Genomic DNA, 17,562 nt, shown 5'->3' on the forward strand with positions numbered 1-17,562 from the left:
TTTTCTGTTCTCCCCTGTTTATTTACTTCTTCGGTCATTCATTTATATCAATATGAACCTATGTTGTTTATTTTGTTGCTCAAATTTGTTTCAGCTTTGACCATTAAGACCTCTTTCAGTTGGCCCCTGTATCTGACATACCACATTGTTTTATTTTTTGAGCCCTTGTCTTTCTCTACCTTCTCTACTTTCTTTGTTTCTGATACTCCAAGATGCTCCAGGCTTATCTTGTATATTTTCTGCCTGTGTCCTAGAATTTCTCCAAGGAGTCCTGCTGCTGCTGCTGCTGCTGCTTCCTCCTCCTCCTTTCTTCTTCTCCTTCTTCTTCTTCTTCTTCTTCTTCTTCCTCCTCTTCTTCTTCTTCTTCTTCTTCTTCTTCTTCTTCTTTCTTCTTCTCCTTCTCCTTCTTCTTCTCCTTCTTCTTCTTCCCCCTCTTCCTGTTCCTCTTCCCCCTCTTCCTCTTCCTCTCCTTCTCCTTCTCCGTCTCCTTCTTCTCCTTCTCCTTCTTCTTCTCTCTCTTTTTTTTTTGTTTTGAGACAAGAGTCTCACTTAGTTGCCCAGTGACTGGAGTGCCGTGATGCGATCTTGGCTCCCTGCAACCTCTGCCTCCAGGGTTCCAGTAATTCTTGTGTCTCAGCCTCCCGAGTAGCTGGGACTACAAGCACACACCACTATGCCTGGCTAATTTTTGTATTTTCAGTAGAGACAGGGTTTCACCATGTTGTCTAGGCTGATCTTGATCTCCTGGCCTCAAGCAATCCACCCACCTTGGCTTCCTAAAGTGTTGGGATTACAGGCGTGAGCCACTGCACCTGGCCCCTGCTTCCTTTTTGTAGTAAAGTTTAGAAATGTTAAAACATTTTTTGAAGAAAATTTGAGAAATATAGGAAGGCATAGGTAAATAGAAGAAAGAAGTAAGTATATCAAGAAGTTAGTCAACGCTATAGGTAGTTACTGTTAGCATTTTGTTGTGGTATTTAATGAGGTTTCAAAGAAAAATATGAAGTGATTGTTACAACTGTTTTTTTTTCTTGTTTATATTTCATGTGTGGTGGTAATTACATAACAGATGTAAAAGCAACTTTCCTTCTACCTAAAACCTTGATTTTCTTATTTATTTATTTATTTATTTATTTATTTATTTATTTATTTATGAAGGTCTCACTGTCACTCAGGCAGGAGTGCAGTGGCGCATTCATGGCTCACTGCGGCCTCGACTTCCTGGGCCCCGTTGATCCTCCCACCTCATCCTCCTGAGTAGCTGGAACTGCAAGCGGGTGCCACCACACCTGGCAATTTTTTTTTTTTTTTTGGTATTTTTTTGTAGAGATGAGGGTTTTGCCATGTTGTCCAGGCTGGTCTCAAACTCCTGGGCTCAAGCAGTCCTCCACCTGGGCCCCCCAGAGTGTTGGGATTACAGATGTGAGCCACCTTACCCAGTCTACCTAAAACCTTTCAGTCTCTTTTCTAAACTCCAGAAAAGAGAGGACTCTGAAAAGCTGAAATCTGTGGGGGCTGTAGAAGGTTCTAGGATTGATATGGTATTTGACATTTGTATAGAAAAACTTGCCAATTTCTTTTTTTTCCTTATGGTAATTCTGGATACCAGTTTAATAATTTTGGAGATATTTAAAACTGTCAATATGAGGAATAATTCATACATGTGTACTTTTTTCCTACAAATGAGTAATTGAAGAATTTTGTTTAGCCAGACCATTTAATTCTCATCAATTGCATAATATTTCTAGTTAAATCCGAACTTCATTCTATATTAAGTAACATTTTATTCAGATCCATATCTAAATAGCAATATTTTGTAAGATTTACTAAGAATTTTTCCTGGTATGTATGGTTTTGGTGTATTGGAATGTACCTCTGTTGACTCTGTGCTTAAAAATGTAAAGCAAGTAGCTACTTCCATGAATCCTCAAAATGCCAGTTAAATGGGCATAGAGTTAAGTGGAAGGTGATTAAAAGAAATAGGGAAACCTACTTTCTAACTCGTTGAGGGCAAGAGAACTTCTATGGTCATCTTTTGTGTCAAATCTTTAGTATATAGTATTTGGCTCATGCCAGGAGGACCTTATTCAATAAAGGCTGATAATATTGAAATTGGACTTTCTTAAAAATGTTTTAAAACTTACCATTTAAAAAGCCTTCTTTAATATATAATCTAAAAGTTGGGGAGGAGTATAATTGAAGGAAATTATCCAAATTAGATTTTTCTGCTTTGCCAAGGATATGCCATCAAGAAACAATTTTGGGGGCTATCTTTTTATGGTGATGAGGTATGTGATACAATTTGGAGAATTCTGAATTTATAAAAAGAATACAATCGAAAATTGGCATTGCTTGTCTTTTGACAATCTTGCAGTAAGCTCTAGGCGGTGGCGGTGACTTAGTTTCTGTGAATAATTGGCAGGTTAAGGGTAGAAAACTCATTTGAAGATTGATAGCAGTATCGTTCTTTGCGTAATTTAAAAACAGGATTAGTAGCTGGAGCAACATGGCAAGAACCTACTTCTCCAAAAAAAAAAAAAAGAAAAGAAAAGAAAAGTCAACTGGGCGTGGTGGTGTGCACCTGTCTACCCAGCTGCTTGAAAGGCTGAGGTGGGAGGATGGCTTGATCCCAGGAGTTTGAGGCTGCAGTGAACCTTGTTCGTGCCACTGCACTCCTGCCTGGGCAACAGAATGCGACCCCATTGCAAAACAAAACAAAAACAGGATTAGTAATCAAAGGATTGAGAAAGCATTCAGAATATAGTGGGACTCTTCCATCATCATCTAAAAGGTTTGGTTGCATGCATATGTAGTTGTCCTAGTTAATACTTTGCTAAACTGGATGATAAAAGTTCAGGAAGGATTAGAAAGAAAATACTTATTACACTAAGCTTTGCTAAGATGTTTGTGATTAATAGTTGAAATAGTAACACTATTTTAGTCTTTACATTTCAGAATTGAGTTGAGAGAATGAGGCTCTGCCCACATGGGCCTATTGAGTTAGTCTACATATAAATGGGAAGTGCCATAGTCACCTGCTTTCTGTGTATGATAAAGCCCTGATGTAAAATGGAACTTCCAAAATAAGCTCTGAAATTAATTTCTTGCGTGTGTTCCAAAGAAACTATTAATTTGCCTTGGAGATAAATATATATATATATATATATATATATAGTCAGTCATATATATATACATTATATATATGCATATATATGTATCAGTCATATATACATACATGCACATTATATACATTATATATAATGCATATATGTATACATTACTATATACATTATATGTACATGATTATATGTACATTATATACACATGATTATACATTATATATAATTATATATTAATTATATATTATATATTAGTATATATTATATAATATATTTAGTATATATTATATAATATATTTAGTATATATTATATAATATATTTAGTATATAATATATAATATATAATATAATATACAAATTTATTTTGAATTCATATTTGAATAATATATATTCAAATATATATTCATAATATATATTCAAATTTTCATGAATATATAATGAATAATCATGTATATATAATGTATATATAACTATACATTATATAATGTATAATTATATACGTTTTATAATGTATATATTGTATATATTTATGTATATATGTATACAATATATACATTATATAAAATTATATATAATTATATTATGTATAATCATATATACATTATATATTATATATACTTTATATTTTACATTATATATTTTACATTATATATACATATATTACACATTATATAATGTACATATAATTATACATTATATACATGTATGTGTATATATGTATGTATATAATACATTATATATAATGTATATATAATTATATAATACATTCTGTATATATAATTTTACATTATATATAATTTTATATACTTATACATTATATGTATATATACATTATATAATATATACATTATATAATACATTATACATTATATATAATGTATATATAATTATATATTTGTTTGGGTCTAAATTGGCTTATTTCCTGAATTTGTTAACAACTGTTTGATGAAAAGAGGATTGTATTATGAAATCACTTTGGGGGATAAATTAATCAGAAAAATTTAACTAGTTTCTGTAAAACTGGGAGTATTTTGCATGTTGACATATATTGTTAATGTATAAGAATGGGATGTATTATAGTATGTAGTGTTTCTGGGCTGTGGGATGCACTTTTTTCATTCAGCATCTTAAGGCATGTTTTCCATTATATGAAGAGAAATCCTGGTGTCTAAACTAATTACGAGATGTCTCTAATCGCGATGTATCCAAACAACAGTATTGTGGTATTATGGTTCTGTGTTGGTTAGCCTTTGCCTTCCTGATTTGAATTTACTTTTTGGGTCAGTTTAGGAGTAGGGATGGCCAGATTTCTTGGACTGCTCTGAGAAAAAATATACCTTCAAATGACCCCCACCCCTTCCAAAAAATACCACTACCACTGAATATCTCTTAATGAATTTCCCATAATGTATGATAGTTGTTTGTGAAAGGATGTTATTTTAGCTTATGATACAGTGCCTAGCCATTTGGCTGTGAATAAATTTATTCAGTTATGACTTTGATCACTGCATTTCCTTATTCTTTGTGTTACTTAAAGGGTACAATGCCATGTAGATGGATTGGTACAAATGTATTGCTACATATGGAAAAAAATAACTCCAAACACATGACCTTCAAAGTCACAGTAAACTAATATGAGGCCAAGACATTTTTCTTCTGATAATGACATATTATTTGTTCATTTTGGTTGTGAATTTTTTCTACTGTTTTGAAGAGCAGTTAGGCTTTAACAGCATCTGCTTTCAGTGTAGAACAGCTTCTATAGAAGAAAGTTTTACAAATGTGTAGTATTTTGTTTGACCAGAGGATTTCTCGCTATTCATTGACATTTTGACTATAAGATTTTCGTGGGAATTATGTGCTATATTAAGAATAGAAGACTGTATTTTCAACTAATCCCATTATTATAATAGAGTTATCACTTTTGAGTAAGTTGCATGCAGCAGAGGAAAGTTTGTCCTGAGCTGAGCAGTTTTAGAGGCTGATGGGGGCTCAGCCATAGATTCATTACATCATCTTTTCATTCCATTAGCCAGCGTGATCTCCAGTGGGGTAAGTGAGACAGTGGACTCTGCATCATCACAAACATGCTGAGAAAATCACTGCTTACTGCCTGGGTGTGTAGAGAGGTGGAGAGAATTTACTACTAAAATCACCTAGAGGAAACTGATGTTGTAGTCAGCCAAATACCTCCAGTTTTTTTTTTTTTTTTTTTTTTTTTTTTTTTTGATCAGCTCTTAAGGGAAAAGATTTAAAGATTTTATACTAAATCCTAATTTATTTATTTTTAAAAAAATTTCTAAGGCTCTTAGTGAGAAAAGTTGGTACCCAAGGGCAGAGCTTCTTACCCTTGTCTGTTTACTAGCAGTCGTGATTACATAGCTAGAGACACTGCTCCTCAAAACTGGTAACAGTAACATAAACAAAGAAGATAATCTTGGCCATGTGTATATCTGCATAAAGAAAGGTGAGGGTGCCCTTCTGGGCACTTATAATAAACTTGTAAGCTTTTATTCAACTGGATAGTTCATCTGCATTCAGCGGCATTTCCACTATAGTTGTGCGTCACTGCAAGACTGCATGGTAATGAAGCCAAGGCACTGTGGGCCAAAACTCTGCTGCCTGTGAGAAGAGAAGGGACAGCGGCTTGGAGAGACAGAACGGCAAAACCGCTGCTGCTGCTGCTTCTGCTTCTGCTGCTGCTGCTGCTGCTGCTTTTGCAGCTGATTGAGACACTATGTTGAGTCTACAGGATTCTGTGTTTTTTGAAATTACCATAAAGTCCTTGTTAAAGTCCTGGAGCAGCAGCTGTAAGTATATATTCCTACATGAAAAAAAAAAAATGCTGAGGTATTATTATCATTGCCATTCCTTGCATGCTGATTCTTCAGACCAATCCAAATAGATTAAAAGCTGTTGAAAATAGCATGAAGAATATTTTCTTGAATGGTAATCAGTAAGATAGAAAATCTAGACATGCACACATCAGACAGTTGTAAAATCAGTAGTTAAATTTTCTTTGATGAAAATTTACCAGCCTTGAATTTCTTGGTAATTTGTGTTATTCTGGCAAAGTTTCTCGCAATTAGTCATAAATGGGGGGCGGGGTGTGGGACGGGGGAAGAAGACCACAAATAGATTCTAATCTCTGCAGGGTTATCAGATACCAGTACTCTTCCACACTTCTGTTAGCACAGAATGTTGTTTGAATCAACATCAGCTATCTTAAGGCACTAGAAACATAATATAATGATAATAGCTTTCCCTCATTCTTCTAATTGAAGTTATAATGTGTAATTTTCATATGTAGTAAATTTTCTGATAAATAACATTCAGGATGATATACTTAGATTTCAAAGTTCAGTTAAGTCAATACAACTGATGCCGTTGAGCTATTATTCTGTCCGTAACTCTCTTCCTAACATATGAATTTGGCAGAAATATTGCTTTTGTTCAATATTTCAATCACAGTTTTTCCTTTAAAGATCTCAAAACACTTACCATAGTCTGTTTACTTTTTTGCCAAAAGTATCATAATACAATATCAAACTCATGAATTAAGTAAACACAGGTTCTATTATCATGTTTGTTTTGGTCAAAGAAAATTGAAGTATAGAAAAATTGTGACTTTTCCAAGGTCATACAGTGGCAAAGAATTGGAATAGAACCTGGTTGTTTTTGCTCCCAACTGTGCTGCTGGTGCCTGAGCAAACTAATGAATAAAATATCAGAAATTAAATTTACATTTTTCCAGGTTAACTCTTTACCAAAATATTTATTTAGTGTAGTTTTGTTTTTTAAGCAAATAATATGAAAGAGAAAATATTGACATGAGAACAAAAACCCTCTTAAGATAAAGTCTTATTGAATATGGTTTGAGGAGGTTTGTAAATGCAGCCAAATATACTGCATTTACAATCCCTATATTTCTTTTATTTTTTATCTATAAATAATTCTTCCATATGGAGATACTGTTGTGCCAGATGGCAGAAAATTATCTTAGTTCTAGGAAAGTTTTTAAGTGAATATACATAGTTAAAATATTGGGAGAATTGTAATTACTGACTAAATCAAGTTAAATACTTTCACTAGTTAAAAGGGAGACAGTAATGTAGAATACATTTTTGCTCAAGTAAACTGGACTGTAGCTTCTAATCTTTCTCTCAGTACTGTTTCCCCTGCTTCTCCCATCCTTACCATGTACTTTTTTAAAAATAGTAAGACAGTTTTATAGTGAGAATAAAGCTATAATTAACAACTTCTTATAGAAGAACAGCGTATTATATCACAGCAGCTTGTCTTGTAAGAACTTTGTTTAGGTACTTGTGAACTATGTGGTTATCCTGTTTTATGGCCATTTAAATATTTCTGCATGTCGTTGCCTGAACCCTGTAACCAGCCACAGCCAAATCTTGTTTAATCATACTCCTTGAATCCAGTAGTGAACCAAAAACAGATGTTTGTAAAGCCTTTGTTTTTTAGCAGTTAGTAATATAGTGATTCAGTCAATCTGGGGGTATCCCATTGCCCTTGGGCATTCATAGTACACATCTCATGAAGGTGTCTTTACCATTCTGAAGTAATAGGTTAATACTGGAAAGAAATTGCTAGTCTCAGTGTTCAGCAGGGCTCTGTCCTTGTCTGCTGTAGCCCTGGAAAGTGGAAGAATGTTTTTATTTCACCAGTATCTGTGGGTGTCTTCTTTGTCTTCACTTATCTTTGTTGTATGAGAGAGTTAAATACAACTCATAGGGGGAGGGGTTAAAATATTAAGACCATAGAAAAGGATAGTAGTTAGCTCTTTCTTCCTAGGAATGTTTTTGTAACATCAACACTTTTGAGTCAACCAGCGTTTATAGAGCGTATACTACTGTGCTGTGGCAGATAGAAGTATAAAACGTGTTCCTTTCTCTCGAGGAGCTTAGAGAAAGTATATGTGAAAAGTTGTAGTAAGGAAGTCAAATGAGAAATGTTGTGTGTGCACTGTAACTTACCAAATGACTGTTATACATAAAACAGACTGAGAGTCCAGAGATAGAAGGAATCACATTGGTCTGCTGGGCATGGGAGGTCACGTTGGTAGTCCTAGTACTTTGGGAGGCTGAGGTGAGAGGATCACTTGAGCCCAGGAGTTTGAGTCCAGCCTGGGCAACATAGTGAGATCCTGAGATCCTGTTTCTACCACTACACACACACACACACACACACACACACACACACACACACACACGGTGCATGTGGTCCCAGCTACTCAGGAGGCTGAGGTGTGAGAGGATTGCTTGAGCCCAGGAGCCCTGTTCATGCCACTGTACTCCAGCCTGGGTGACAGAAGGAAACACAAAAAATAAGAAGGAACCACATTGAACTACAGGGTCAGTGGAGACTTAAGAGGGAAAGGGATTTTTCTGAGTTTGGTTTTGAATGATAGGATGCTCTCCATGATGGTAGGTAGTACTGATATCCACAGTCTCCCCAAGCCAGAAACCAGAGGTTGGTTACCACGCCTCTTTCACCCCAACCCCTTTCGGTCCTTGACCACAACTTGCCATTCTGCCTACTCAAATTTCCGTAGTCTCTCCTCTCCACAGCCACTATCCTAGTTCAGGCCTCTCTTCATCATCACCTGGAATATTGCCACAGCTTCCATATTGGTCCTGTTTGCATCTTCCACATTGCTGGTAAGGGTTCCTTTTAAAAGCTGGCTCTTCATGTCCCTCCCTTCCTTACCTCACAGATTTTCTGTCTCCTGTGGGAGGAGGCCTTTCATCATCTAGCCTCTGCTCATTTTGCCTGTTGCCATTCTCGCCATGCTTTGCCAGTTCTGGAAGCATTCTGTGCCTTCATATTTGAGGCTACCTTTGCCTGAAATGTACCCCCTCATCTCTCTGCCTGCATCGCAATGATTTTTACTCCTCTTTCAAGACCCATTCTTCCTTCAGTGAGCCACATAGTTAATGCTTCGTCTGTTCTCTTCTTCACTTTAAACATCATTGTATCATTATACTCATCATCTTGTTCATGTCTTTCTCTGCTACTTGAGTGTAAGCTTCTGGAGGGTATTGGTTGATTGTCTTTTTGTTCTTTGTGTATTTAATGCTTATTTAAGCTCTGGTAAATGTGCAGACAAGTAAGATATTGGGTAGGGCTGCGATAATTTTTGTTGGGATGAATTTATAATAGAGAAGAAGGTAGAAGCATAAATATATGGCCCCTTTTATAATTTGGTTATTAATATTATGCTACTGATATCTCTCAGGGGAACAATTCCTGAAGTAGGAATGCATAAAATGATTTTTTAGTGATTAAATACATTTTCATAACATTTTATTTAGTGAATTTCTTGGAAAGAACAGAGGAAAACTTGATTTATTAATAGCCTTTATAAAAAAAGAAATGAAAATTTTTTTCCATTAAATAAATTATATATTTCAAATGTTGCCCCTACCCTCCTGAAGAAAAAAGAAAAAGAAAAAAATCTATGGGTTGTGTCATCGAACATAATTTAAAAGCAGTGTATATTATTATAGTTCATCATTAATTATAATAGTGTTTCTTATTTATAAGATGCATTTGCGTGCTTTGTATTAATGTTAAATGCTACTTTTTATATTAGTCGCTAGAGGCCCTCTGGTTTCAGGGCCTGCTTAGCTGGCAGAATGTTGATGCAGTGCTGCTGAAGTTTGATTATAGTTGAGCTTATTTCTTTCAGTAACAACAATGAAGTGACATTCATATGGCCTAAATTCAGGATTTTGTCTTTGTGCCAACAGTTTTAGGCATTACTTCTTTTAAAAACTGAATCAGGAACATTCTGTTAAACCAGCTGTGTCGTGAGGATGTTATCATTTAAAAGATTGGCTTAGTTCCCTAAAATTGATAAGACAAAGCAAGACTCAGTACTGAGATCTGTTCATGTAATGCTAAGATCACAGATGCATTTGCTGTCCATATAATACCTCTTGTAAGCATATTAATTTATAGAATTTATTTTGCATACATACTTTTATGAGAGCTGGTGTTTCAAAGAATTTAGTTTTTATCACAGACATAAAATAGATTGACCTTCTTAAACCGTAATTTTATAAGTTAAAATGTGAATAAGATATGGTATGTTAAGAAACTGTATTTGCGTAGATTACTTGCATTTTTGCACAATGAGAAAAGTTCATAAATTGTTTTTAATACTCAGATTTTTTTTGGGATTGTAAAAATAGTAAAAGCCAACCCCAAAAAGCACATTATACATTCATCTAGATTTCAGTTAAAATCTGTGTTATTTGATTGAAATAATACCATTTGTTGAAGTATTTATAGGTCTAGTATTGTGGTAAGTACCTGTCGTATGTCTTTGCACACGTATCTGTGTATACTCACATTATATGCACATACATTAAATCTCTTGTAACCATCAGCATGAAAATCTCAAGAGGAATATTATTGCTGTTTTTCAAAGTAGCAACTTTATTGTGAGATTCACATACTATAAAATTCATTAAGTATTCAATTTGGTGGGTTTTAGTGTATTCCAAAATTGTACAATTATCACCAGTATCTAATTGCAGAACGTTTTCATTATCTAAAAAAGAAACCTCATACTCATTATTCTACTTTCTGTCACTACGGATTTGTCTATTCTGGACATTTCATATACATGGAATCATACAATGGGTGTTCTTTTGTGACAGGGTTCTTACATTTAACTGTATCTCCAAGGTTCATTTATGTCATAACATGTATTGAATAATGTTCCATTGGATGGATATATCACAATTTGTTTATCCATTCTTCAGTTGATAAATTGCTGTTTTATAGAGTAGTAAATTGGGGCTCAGATAAGCAAAAGAACACTAAGAACACTCCCTCACCCCCCAGAAAATCTCACACCCAAACTCTTTAGCTAACTTTCTCTACTCCTGCATATTTTAATTGAAGGCTTCCCTGATCAAGTGATACTTTAGCAAGATCTGAAGGAAGAAATAGTTAACAGTTTGGGAGATAGGTGGGTGGGCAGAAGGGATATCAAGTGCTAGAAGCTGGAGGGAATGGCCGGTTTGGCTGGAGCAGAGAGCTATGGAGAGCATGGTGGGAATGAAGCTGGAAAGTTAAGCAAGGACTAGACCATGTAGAATAGCAAAAACCTTGTTATGGATTTTGGTCTTAATCCTAAAATAAATAGGTAACCATTGATGGGCTTTGCGACAGTGATTGGGGTGATTTCATCAAGTTTCTGTCTTTGGGGTGGTGCCAGGAGACAAGTTAGGATGCTATTGAAATAGACTATATGTGAGATAGAGGTTGAACAAATGGAAGAAATGTTATTTATTTAGCAAACAAGTATATAATACCTACAACATGTGTAGGTACTCTTCTAAGCACTTTACAAAACATTCATAGTGATGGGAAATATTTAAGAGGTAGGAAAAATAGGTCTTGGGTTAGGTACAGGAGATAACGGAAATTTTTAACTAGCTGTTTGCACAACTAATTTTGTAGGGTCAGTTACATTCTCATTGACATCAGTTTCAGAAATGTATCTGTTGAGAGTTAATGTTGGTCATAGTGGAAAAGAATCACCTATTGCTTATTGTCAGAATACTTTTATCATCCCTCAGATAAATTTGTCTGCTTTGAGAAGTGGATCCTAAGAAAGCCAACTCATTGTACTATTAAGTAAACAACATGAACTTTTCATGATGGTCCCTGAAAAGTGGGATTTCTAGCTCCAGGTGTCGTTGGATTTAGAGTCATGGGCCTGCTGTATCTTTTTTGTTTGTTTGTTTGTTTGTTTCTAACTTCTTAAGCTAGTTTCACCTCATTTGAGAAAGGAGACATTTCATTTTTGAGACTAAACAGTTAGTGTTGTGAGAAGTACAGCTGATTATCGGACTCATTAAGTATTTGGGTTTCACAATTTGCTTTAAAATTTTATTGATAAATATTAAATACATAGTTTACTAATAAGATTCAAAATCAAGAAAATCCAACATAGATGGTCAAAATATTCATAGGTGACTGAGAGTATCCAAATGGGCCAGGTGACTGAGAATACGCAAACAGGCCAGAATAATATCTGTGTTAAATTTGACCCTCTATTTTATTAACATATCTGTCATGACCTTTCTCTGTACCTGCTGTAGTACTCATGTATAGACTCAGACTTATAGCAGTCCCTGGGTCCTATCCTGTGCTAAGATGGGGAGTTTGGGACACCCCTAGTTCATTAGTTCAAGTGACTTACCATCAGCCCAACCTCACTACAAATTTGGATCTGACTTTGTTCTTCAGTTGTAGTATCTCGGCTACCCATTCTTGTGTCAAAGCCTCCATCTGTAATTATTGGTATCTCTTCTTTCCTGAGCCTTTCCTTATCAAACTTTGGTATTCCATTTCCTTCAAATGTAGAACCCTGCTCTGATCTTGAAGAGAATGAAGTTCTGCTGACATACCTTTTTGTTGATTAAACCCACCTCCCTAGCTGTGTGTCTATATATTTCCTGTTCATAGACTTTGCATTATTCAACTGTTTGCCAGGATAACATCTGCTGTTCTCCTGGACCTCCCTGGTGCTTTTTACCTGTTATCATATTCTCTAGGTACCGTCTTCTGCCTCCATAATTAGATGCCGTATGACCTCCAACAATGCTGGTATTCAGTCATTAGGCATCCTGGCTGTAGCTCTTCTGATAGCCCCTCTGTACTGATTGCTTAATATTTTAAATATGATACCTGACAGCTGTCTTGCCTATTATAGGCATAGCCTGTGCCAGAGTCTCAAATCACTGGGTTCTGGCCTATTCCACTACTGGTCAAACTCTTAGTCTTCTTTTCTGGAAGTAACTTTTTGCAGTTGCATTGTCACATTGATAAGACAAGTTTGCTAGCCTTTTGCAGGATGAGAATGGGTCATGTCTTTTTGGTTATTCTTCCTAGTCTGTTGATGTGTGATACCACAGGACATTGCCTGTTTGATGGCATTTTTGACGATTTTAGATCTATTAGTTGGTTTTCATTAAGCATGCTATTTTCCAATTTTTAAAATTTTGCTAAATGATTAAAGTTTTAAGGGTTTTTACAGAAAGATAATTAAAGAGAAATTCATTTGAATAGGGAAGGCTGTCGAAGAGAATTTCCAAATTGTCAGACCTGTTCTTCCCAGAAGGTAATGACTTGTAAATGTCATAGAAAATCTTGTGAATTGTTTTATAAGCTGTATTTTCAGTTACATTATTGATATATGATACAGAAAGTAGTCAAGGCATTCATAAAAAATGAGGAATTAATTATTAATATCCATTATCATGCAATATAGTAATGATATAACAAATACAGACTTACATTTGATACATTAAGTCGATCCTTTTTTCTTTAAAATAAGCTTTACATGATTTTGGAACAATATCTGAATGAGTAAATTTTATTATAGGGAGACTATGTGGAAGAAAATAAGAAGATGATTCCAGTAACATAGCCTTAGTAATATCGTTGAAGATAAGGTTAGTAGTGTGTTTTTACGTAGAGTGCAAGGGCATTGTATTGCCATGATTTGATGTGTAGGGCTTTTGTATGGTTGGAATAGAACTACTTGATGGCTATTATTTGTGGTATTATAATTACAGGTTTCCTTATTTATGGTGCTTTTGAAACTTTTTAATGATCACAATCAACTTTAAGTAAAATTATTGTATAGAGCCAACTGTTCCATTTTAGAAGAATAGGGTAAGGCAATAGTTCACAACCCTGGCTGCATATTAGAATCAGCCTGGGGAGCTTTCAAAAACATACACATACCTGGGCCCCATTCCAAAGATTTTGATTCTGACTTAAGGTATGGCCAGAGATGGCCAGCAAAGTTCAGGGTCAAGTCAGAAAGCTTAGCATTGTCAGAATGCTGAGAGTATATATGAAATCTTTTCTGGGAGTGGAATCATCATAAAGAATATGACAGACAAATTCTTATATGTTTGCCAATTTACTAATTTACAGTGAGAAATATGCCAAGTGGATATTAATGCTGGAGTTGGCAGCCCAACCTTTGCCATTCTTGTGGGATAAGCTCATACAAAGCTAAATTATTATCAGAAGGTTGCACAGAGAGCCTGAAGATCGAAGAAATTTATGCCCTGTTCTAGGGGCCAGAATATTTATCCTTTGTAAGAACACCTTCTCCACAGCGCTGTACTTAACTGGGCATTACCTTTTTATCAGCGCTGTGTTAAGTGTTTCATTTCCCTGTACCTTACCTGCAGTAGGTGATATATGCATTCTTTTTAGTATTTGCCAGTCTGATATATATAAAATGAAAGCTCACTGCTGGTTTAATTTGCATTTTCTGGGTACACTGTTTGAACATTTTTTCATATGCCTGTTGGCTTTTTAGACTTGCTGTTATGTTGAATTGCTTATGTATATCTTTTGGCACCTTTTCTTTATTGTGTTGTCTTTTTCTTATTACTTTGTAAGAGCTCTTTGAATGTTTTATATTTTCTATCATCTGCATTATAAATATTTCTCCAACTTTGTCTTGTTTATGGTATCATTTATCCTAAATATTTTAAATTTGTATTTGGTTAAAAGCATTTATCTTTAAAAAATATATAATTTTGGGTTTGCTCTCTAGGCTACAGGTCTTTTCACCCCTTGATTATATAAGAAGATTCCCAATTTCTTCTAAGGTTTTGAAAAATGAATTTTTAACTTCATGTCCATCTGGACATTGGTTTTTTTTTGTTTGTTTGTTTTATCCAGTCAGGTTTGGAATCTGATGGACTTTGGTTTTTGAGTATAGTATATTTATTTTTTCTTTAGATGAATGGCCAGCTGTTTCAACATTTTTACTAGATAATCTTTTTCCTTCTAATTTTGCCCATGTGAATTCTTACCCTGGAATGCAGGGGGTACTTTTTTTTTTTTTTTTTACAATTATCTGATTTATCTACACTTATGTCTACTGAGTTGATTATTGTTATATTATGTTCTGATATAATCATATTATGTTCTGATATATGTCTTGATTATAGTTATGTTCTGATTATAGTTAATTTCAAATAATATTCTTTGTATTTTTTAAAGTAATTTTTTTGGCTTTTCTTGAGTGTTTATTCTTCCATGTATACTGTAATATAGATCTATCCAATAAACCTAGACAAAACAGTATCAAAATTTTAGTGGGCTGGCCAGGCGCGGTGGCTCACGCCTGTAGTCCCAGCACTTTGGGAGGCTGAGGCAGGCAGATCACCTGAGGTCGGGAGTTCGAGATCAGCCTGACCAACACGGGGAAACCCTATCTCTACTAAAAATACAAAATTAGCCAGCATGGTGGCGCATGCCTGTAATCCCAGCTACTTGGGAGGCTGAGGCAGAAGAATCGCTTGATCCTGGGTGGCAGAGGTTGCAGTGAGCCGAGATCGTGCTATTGCACTCCAGCCTGGACAATAAGAGCGCAACTCCATGTCAAAAAAAAAAAATTTTAGTTGGAGCTGTGCTAATTAATATATTAATTTTATGAAAATTGACACTTATGATAAATCCTTCCATCTATGACTATGTCTTTTCACATGTTCAGATCTTCTTTTATATTAGGAAGTGCTTGTCCTTTCCTCTGTATGAAGTCCTATGCTTTTCTTATTAAATTTATTTCTACCGATTTTATTTTTGCGAATAGGTTTTTTAAAATCATTTTCTATTTCTAGGTGATTGTTGCTAGTTAATAAAGTTTCATATCTTTTTTAATATTTGTAACGATTTAATTTTTTAATATTATTGCATTTACTTATAATCTCCAGGATGGTGTTGAATAGCAAGGCAAAAATCACTTCAGTTTCTGTTTTTAATCGAAATAGGTTTGTTTTGCAGCCTATATTATTTGCTGCTGATGTTTGTTAAATATTTTATTTGTTTTCTTTGTCTCTGGCTGCTGGATACCTTTAGGTATACAGTTATATTACTTTGTTTGCTACTTGAGTGTAGGTCAGACTGCTACCGTCTTTTAAGAAGTAATCCCAAGAGTGATGGAAGGGAAAGCAGCCTAAGTTAGCAGCAGTTAACAGCCTGTTAAGATAGTAGGAGGGAGCCCCTTTCCTTCTTGTCTTTTCTCATCATCTCACCCTCTAAGCTACAGAGGACTCAGCCCATCTATTTCAATTCTGCTCAGCTTCATAGCAGTCAGAGAAAAGGGCTACACATCTCTATGTAGTTGTCAACCTCCCCCAGTCCCTGGGTCCAGGTATGTTTGCTGGATGAGGTCCTGCAGGATTCTGGTGTTTACAGGACTATTTTGTGTTGATTCACAGGTCCATTTCCAGCTAGAGGAGAAAAGTCAGCCACAATAGCTTTTTCACTGGCAGTGAATATTTATATCAGGGGAAGAGTGGAGAACAAAAATGAAAACAACATTCTTGTTGCTTCTTACACATACTCATGGTAGCAATATAATTCAGCTTGTTCATTTGCTAGGAGGGAAGCAAAAGAGGTTAAATTTGACCAAGATTATAACCATCATGAGTAGCCAAGTCAAGTTTGGAGCCCTTGTCTTCTGGCTCCCAGGTCCATGCACATTTTTAAAATACCTCATTATCTCTAGGTTTTTAGAATAGTTTCTTAGTTGAGCTCCCAAAGATTACCAAAAAAGCACAAGAAAATAATAACCTCAAGGAAACTATAGCTGAGTGAATAATGGATTATTTGGATGATAGGTCATTTTTCTTGAGCTTTATAATAAGTGATATTTCTGTAGTAGACTTCAAGTAAAAAACATTGGACATATGCCAAAGATGTCATAGGACTTCTATGTTTAGAAACTCTTTTCAATAAGAATAGTTTAGGATAAATAAACATTTTAGGGACAGCTGTCCAAAGAACAAGCAGAAGTAATAATTTTTCTGTCCATTGAAATGGAACCAGAAGCAAAAACATTGAACTGGATAGTGAGGGAAAATGATTTCATTTGCACAAAATAGAAACATAAAGTATTTGGGAATAGAATTAATAAGAATTAGATCTCTCCTCTGAAGGAAAGTATACATTTTTTTCTCTAGGTACACAAAAGAAGACGAGTTAATGGAGGTGTGTCAGATACTAGACAAGAAGTTTTATAATATAAAGATGTCAAGTTTTTTTCAAGTAAGTTCGTGAAGGCATGCATAAGCTTGAAAGTATGAGTGACAATAGCTGAAGATGGTGAATACATAGGAATATTTGTCTCTACAAATAATAAAACCTATTATACAGCTGTAACAATAAAAAGTCTGGTACTAACACAAACACAGATTTTTAATGAGCAGAATAGAAAGCCCAGAAAAGCATACTTTGAGTATGGATTTAGTTTATGATAGTGAGTAAAATCAGTGACAGAATTTCAGTAAATGAACCCAAGAGAATTGATTAAATATTGAGGAAAAACGATAAAATCTTTATTTCGTATCAGTAGCTCAAATAAGTTACAATT

General features: G+C 34.8%; 1 protein-coding gene across 32 annotated transcripts in view; it reads left to right on the forward strand.

Moving 5' to 3' along the window:
- The window catches only part of FRYL (FRY like transcription coactivator), a 280,599-nt gene that overhangs the window by 118,763 nt on the left and 144,274 nt on the right, over positions 1–17,562 (forward strand). For 5 of the 32 annotated variants that reach the window (XM_063808895.1, XM_063808899.1, XM_054683156.2 and 2 more), the window contains exon 4: positions 13,543–13,612. The exons of the other annotated variants lie outside the window; for them this stretch is intronic. The gene's annotated coding sequence lies outside the window, so the exon portion shown is untranslated. The remainder of the gene's footprint in view (positions 1–13,542; positions 13,613–17,562) is intronic. 32 annotated transcript variants of the gene reach the window in all.

The sequence above is a fragment of the Pan troglodytes genome, chromosome 3 (assembly GCF_028858775.2).
Source record: "Pan troglodytes isolate AG18354 chromosome 3, NHGRI_mPanTro3-v2.0_pri, whole genome shotgun sequence".
Classification (NCBI taxonomy): Eukaryota; Metazoa; Chordata; class Mammalia; order Primates; family Hominidae; genus Pan; species Pan troglodytes.